Genomic DNA, 6,998 nt, shown 5'->3' on the forward strand with positions numbered 1-6,998 from the left:
ACTTCATAATCAGGCCTCCATCATCACATGACATATATCAGGGCAACCCTAAAGGCTAAACATCCTACCATACTTAGTACTCTACTTTTACATATACACCCGGTCGGCTAAATATCCTGCCGGGATATCTCCTGGGGACCACATTATCAGAGAATTACATTTCCCGAGAACCACATTATCAAAGAATCGTAACAATCTGTTAAAGGATAACAACAATTTATTAGAGAATATTCTTCTGTTATTACATAGACATTCAATATGATCTTTCTCGAAAGTGACTCTACATTTTCTATTAGCTGACACATTATGACAGTATATTCCTTCACCGCCTCATTAATGGCGTCAATTACAAAAAGGGTGCACACGGGTAATAGAAGATTTTTTGAATGGTAACTATACGCCTCCTAGGGTATATATTCCCTTAATCAACAACTTCTGACATCTAACTTTCTTTGCCACTTCATAATTATGGAGGTTATTAGAGGTGGTATATAAAGGGGTAGTGTAACGTCCCAATTTTCCCTATTTAGAGTTCTAAAAGTCCATAAAAATATTTGGAAATACTTTTAAAATATTCTAGAGATTTTTAGAAATTTTTAGAATATTTTTATGCAATTTTTGGAGTTCGTTTGGTATTTTTACCAAGAAGAAGAAGTATAAAAAATATATATGTTGAAGCCGGGTTTTGAACCCAAGACCCCGGACCCAAGCAAAACCAGCCCAACCAACCGAGCTGCGCTCGATTTGTTAATCAGATATGGGAATCAATTGATTTAAAGCATAGTTATGATTATAACCGAGTATAAGAAAAGAAATTAGGTTTTTATTTTCCGGAAAACCTAAAATTTCTCTCTAAATTTCCTTCTCCTCTCGCGACGGCGCCGAGTTCCTTCTCCAAGCGATTTCTGCTCGGGCGAAAGAGGCGGCGGAGCTAAGTTTCCTTTCTCCGGCGCCGGCCAAGGGGTGTTCCCGCAAGATCCTCACACGTTCGTGGCCATCTCGTTGAGGGGAGCACGCGGACGCGAGGAAACGCCGGATTTGGAGCTCACCCGAAACCCTAGCACCTCTCTTTCTCGGTTGTAAGTCCAAGAAAACGAAGGTGAGTTGCTTCTCACCTGCAGTAGGAGTTGTTCCGAGCTTCGATTTGTTTTCATGGCTTTCGGATTTTCGTTCCTTTGAATTTCGAAGCATGTGGTAAGGTTTTTGGTTTTGATGTTCCACCGTGAACCCTAAAGAAAGAAGAGAAGGATTAGTTCAGTTTAAGCCTGAAGAACAGTTACAAATATGGTCCTAGATTTCCCGTAGTAATGTTCTCTTATTAGTTGCATCTTGGTTTTTCCTTGCTGTGCTACAAGGCATGAAGAATAGTTGCAATTTAAGTTTCTTTTGTTTAGTTGCCGTGTGCCTCAAAGAAGGGAAATAGGCCAATGTTCCTTTTGTTTTGAATTCTAGTAGATTGCAGAATAGTATACCTTGTTAACAAAACGTGAAAAACAACTATGTTCATAAGTTCTTAGTAGCAAATCTTTGTAGTATCGAACATGAAGAAGGATTATCGATTTTGGTTCTTTTTAGTATAAGATAATTCCATGTCGTTAGGTCAATGAAACAATGATTTTGATGTTATGTTTATATTTTTCTTGATTCTGGATGAGATAGCTTTGATAGTATCAGAATGGGTGGTGCTGCTAAATTGGCATGAACAGAACATCCTTTGAAATTTGCTGTGTAATAGGATTTGTGCAGTTCTCTGTTCATTTCTTTAAATATGCAGTTCTAAACCCCTTTGTTGCCAAGTAAACAACAATGAACTGATTTAATTCGGAAAGTTTCAGTTGGATTCTTAGTAGTTAATCCATGTATGAAGTTCTGATTTCTAGTAGCAATTTTCTTGATCCATCTTTTACTTCCCTATGCATGAGTTAGATTTTTATTTGTTAGTTCCTTTGAAGCTAGTTTAAGTTCCGTGAAGCATGATATTCTGTTAATTCCATACAGCAACGATTCCTTATTTTCTAGATTCTATTGCATGCCTAGTAGTTGAATTGGTTTTACAATCACAGCATGCTTAAGTTGTTCTAGTTTCTTATTTGCTATTGGAATAACATGAGCAGTCCTATTTTTATAGCATGCAGATTTTAGATAAGCTTAGTATGCAGATTTTGATAAGCTTAATATGCAGATTTTGATAAGCTTAATATGCAGATTTTTGTTAAGCTTTGCATGCAGATTTATGTTAAGCTTTGTATACAGATTTTCAGTACGTAGGGTGTGTTCTAGTGCACACCAAGTGCTTGATAAAATGCTTAGCTCAATATAATGCTACAGTAGGCATTTTAATAGCTCAGTAAATGCAGTAGAAGCATTTAAAATAACTTATTTAGTCTTGCTTCAGCTTATATGGGACTACGGTCCAATGGGTGGGCTCCCACAGTCGCCTCTAGGTTCAGATAACCTAATTCTTGGTTCAGATAACCTAGTTAAAGCAAGGTAAGAAAATTAGCTATGAAATCAGTATTTTATTTTCAGCAGTGGCACTGTACTGGATTAGATATCCATTGGGTTGGGCTCCCACAGTCGTCCCTAGGTTTAGATAACCTAGTAAACCCTACTAGACTCGGAACTTGCAATCCCGGGTTTAGTTAGGGATGCGCGCACAACAAGTACAGTTGCCGGGCCCATCAGCAGCATGATTATTATTTTAATCTATTATGTAAATAGTTTTCAAAACTTCACAAATTAGTTATGTGAATACAAGTTAGACTCAGTTTAGCATTAATTAGTTTAGCTTAGGTATCAATTCAGTTTCTTATTGATACACATGATAGTTCTATGATTAGCTTTACATGTTAGCTTTTCAGTTAGTTTCTTCGCTATTTATGAGCATGATTAGCTGTACATGTTTAGTATTTCAGTTAGTATGATTCCTTTGCTATTTATGAGCATGATTAGCTATACATGTTTAGTATTTCAGTTAGCATGATTCCTTTGCTATATATGAGCATGAGTAGCTATACATGTTAGCTTTTCAGTTAGTTGATTTCTTTGCTATTTATGAGCATGAGTAGCTTTACATGTTAGCATTCAGTTTTAGCATGTCTTTATTTGTATACATGCATATCGAGTTTTTGTGAGTAGATAGCGCTCACTAAGCTTTATGCTTATAGACTGCATTTCCTCCTACTGCAGATAAAGGAAAAGCTAAAGTATAAGGAAGAAGGCGACAAGGAGATGTTGTGACGGTGTGTGATGTGTGGACTATGGAGATCCTTGAGACTTAGCTAAAGAACTCACTTAGTTTAAGATTTGTTATGTTTCCTTTTCTTTTCTCCTTAATGCTATGATGAAGTTGAGATTGTAATTGAGTCTATTCCGCACTTTGTTATGTTTTATTGTTGGAGTATTATCTGGTTACTATTGCTAGAGTAGTTTCATTCTTCTTATTGAGTTATTATACTGCGTGGTTGAGTGATTATATGTTCTAGCCGCCTGTGGCTGAGTATATATTATTTGTATTCTTGATTTAGTCACCGGTACAGGAGAGACTCTGTCGAAATTTTTCGGTAGGGTTTCCATGTGATTTTTAATCATACCGGTTAAGTAGAGTTAGTAGTCAAGTAACGGTCATCCTTAGAGTGTAGTAGTAGTAAGAAGGGTGGTCGTTACAGTTGGTATCAGAGCAGTTCCCATTCTCCAGCATCACACACATCAGCATCAGCCTTGCCGTCTTCCAAGTAAGAATACCTCTACTCTATTTATGTTTCTTGCTTTCTTGTTTAGGAATAATTATAGCATGCTTATGTGTGATAGCCTCTAACATGTTTATAATAGCTAGTTAAACGTGATTAGATTAGTTATGTACATCCTCTATGTCTTTAGAATGACACGAGGACGCCTAGCTAGAAGGGCACTAGCTACTGAGCCCCAGCAAGAGGCAGGCAGTTCAGTGCCTCCTCCAGACCTTACAACATTAGTGGCTCAGTTACAGCAGCAGTTAGCTGAACAGCAACAGGAGATAGCCACCTTAAAGGCTAATCAGCAGAATACTCCCACAGTCACCCCGGAGCCTAACCTAGCGACCCCAGCATTTATAGAGGTTCCACCAGTCCAGCCCACAGCACCAGTAGCTTCAGCAGCGGAAGCAAAGAGAGAGGCTTACCTGATCCAGTGGCAGCGAATCAAGCCCGAGAACTTCTCAGGCACCAGCGAACCATGGGATGCTCAAGCCTGGTTCAAAACACTGGAGAGCACGATGGAGCTTCTGGACTGGCCAGAACAGGAGAAGGTGAAGTGTGCCTCCTTCTGCCTGACAGGAGACGCACGCATGTGGTGGGAAAGAATCAGAACGAAGCGCCCAGTGAACCAGATGTCATGGGCTGACTTCGAGAAAGAATTCTTCGAGGAGTTCTTTCACATGCGGGTTACCAATCGCCACTACGACGAGTTCACTGAGTTTCGTCAGGGCAACCTATCAGTTGAGGAAGCCGTGAAGAAATTCAACAGGTTGGCTCGTCTATGCCCAGAGCTAGTCAGCACAGAAAAGGAACGAGTCCGGTTGATGCTCAAAATGTTGAGGCCGGAAATAGCGATGAATGTGGCCGGTGGCATCCATAGGCCACAAACCACAGAAGAACTAGTGAGTAGTGCCCTGATCACCGAGCACTACCAGAACAGCGTCAAGCAGCAGAAGCAAACCTCCTCAGATTCCAAAGGCCAAGGAAGTTCAGATACTCAGAAATCTCAAGGCCACAGCTCTAACTGGAAAGGGAACTCCAGCAACAAGCGCAAACCAGGGAATTACCCAAAAGGAGGACCAGCTAGCAAGCAGCCAAGTTATCCCAAGTGTGCTACTTGTGGGAAATTCCACCCAGGGGTTTGTCGCAAGGGCACACGAGGATGCTTTGAATGTGGACAAGAAGGGCACATGGCCAAGCAGTGCCCGAACAAGACCGGTCTCCCTCAGCTACAGCAGATTCAGTATGTAGGCCAGCCAGCTCAGTTATATCAGATGCAGGCCGCTCTAGAAGGTCCACTTATCAGCCAGGGCAGATTAGAAGCTCCTCCAGCTACGGCGAATGCGAGGATCTACTCACTCACCAGAGAGGACGTAGCTAATGCCTCGACAGTTGTCACAGGTCAGATTAGCATTTTACAGCAAAGTACAACTGTCTTATTCGATACTGGGGCAACCCATTCTTATATAGCCAGGGCATTCGCCGAAAAGTTAGCAATACCCCCAGAGGTACTCAGTAGTCAGTTTTTGACAACATTACCTTCGGGAGAAGTTATGGCATCCACGCACTGGTTCAGAACAGTGCTAGTCATGATAGCAGACAGAGAACTCTTTTGTGATCTGATAGTGCTAGACATGACTGACTACGATGTCATATTTGGAATGAACTTCCTGATCAGATACGGTGCCTCCATAGAGTGCCGTAAACAGAAAGTCATATTCCAACCTGAAGCAGAAGCACAGTTTGAGTACATCGGAGAATCCAAGAGAAAAAGAGCAAGTTAAGTCCTCGATACGTAGGACCCTACCCCGATCACAGAGAGAATTGGGAAGGTAGCTTACAAGCTAGACTTACCTCAAGATATGTCAGCAATACACAATGTATTTCATGTCTCCATGCTAAAGAAGTGTATTCACGACCTTAGCCAAGTGATTCAGCCTCAGACAGTGTAGATCCAAGAGGATCTTAGCTATGAGAGTAGACACAGATAGTGGACAGAGCAGACAAGAGACTAGGAAACAGAGAAGTGTCATTAGTAAAAGTCATCTGGTAGAACCAGAAGCACGAGAAAGTTACTAGGGGAGCGTGGAGACAGCATGAGACAGAAATATATTCAGAATTATTCTAAGTTCGAGGACGAACTTTTTATAAGGGAGGGAGAATTGTAACGACCCAATTTTCCCTATTTAGAGTTCTAAAATTCCATAAAAATATTTGGAAATACTTTTAAAATATTCTAGAGATTTTTAGAAATTTTTAGAATATTTTTATGCAATTTTTGGAGTTCGTTTGGTATTTTTACCAAGAAGAAGAAGTTTAAAAAATAATAATAAAAAATATATATGTTGAAGCCGGGTTTTGAACCCAAGACCCCGGACCTAAGCAAAACCGGCCCAACCAACCGAGCTGCGCTCGATTTGTTAATCAGATATGGGAATCAATTGATTTAAAGCATAGTTATGATTATAACCGAGTATAAGAAAAGAAATTAGGTTTTTATTTTCCGGAAAACCTAAAATTTCTCTCTAAATTTCCTTCTCCTCTTGCGACGGCGCCGAGTTCCTTCTCCAAGCGATTTCTGCTCGGGCGAAAGAGGCGGCGGAGCTAAGTTTCCTTTCTCCGGCGCCGGCCAAGGGGTGTTCCCGCAAGATCCTCACACGTTCGTGGCCATCTCGTTGAGGGGAGCACGCGGACGCGAGGAAACGCCGGATTTGGAGCTCACCCGAAACCCTAGCACCTCTCTTTCTCGGTTGTAAGTCCAAGAAAACGAAGGTGAGTTGCTTCTCACCTGCAGTAGGAGTTGTTCCGAGCTTCGATTTGTTTTCATGGCTTTCGGATTTTCGTTCCTTTGAATTTCGAAGCATGTGGTAAGGTTTTTGGTTTTGATGTTCCACCGTGAACCCTAAAGAAAGAAGAGAAGGATTAGTTCAGTTTAAGCCTGAAGAACAGTTACAAATATGGTCCTAGATTTCCCGTAGTAATGTTCTCTTATTAGTTGCATCTTGGTTTTTCCTTGCTGTGCTACAAGGCATGAAGAATAGTTGCAATTTAAGTTTCTTTTGTTTAGTTGCCGTGTGCCTCAAAGAAGGGAAATAGGCCAATGTTCCTTTTGTTTTGAATTCTAGTAGATTGCAGAATAGTATACCTTGTTAACAAAACGTGAAAAACAACTATGTTCATAAGTTCTTAGTAGCAAATCTTTGTAGTATCGAACATGAAGAAGGATTATCGATTTTGGTTCTTTTTAGTATAAGATAATTCCAT

Source organism: Zingiber officinale, chromosome 3B (genome assembly GCF_018446385.1).
Source record: "Zingiber officinale cultivar Zhangliang chromosome 3B, Zo_v1.1, whole genome shotgun sequence".
In the NCBI taxonomy this organism is placed as follows: domain Eukaryota; kingdom Viridiplantae; phylum Streptophyta; class Magnoliopsida; order Zingiberales; family Zingiberaceae; genus Zingiber; species Zingiber officinale.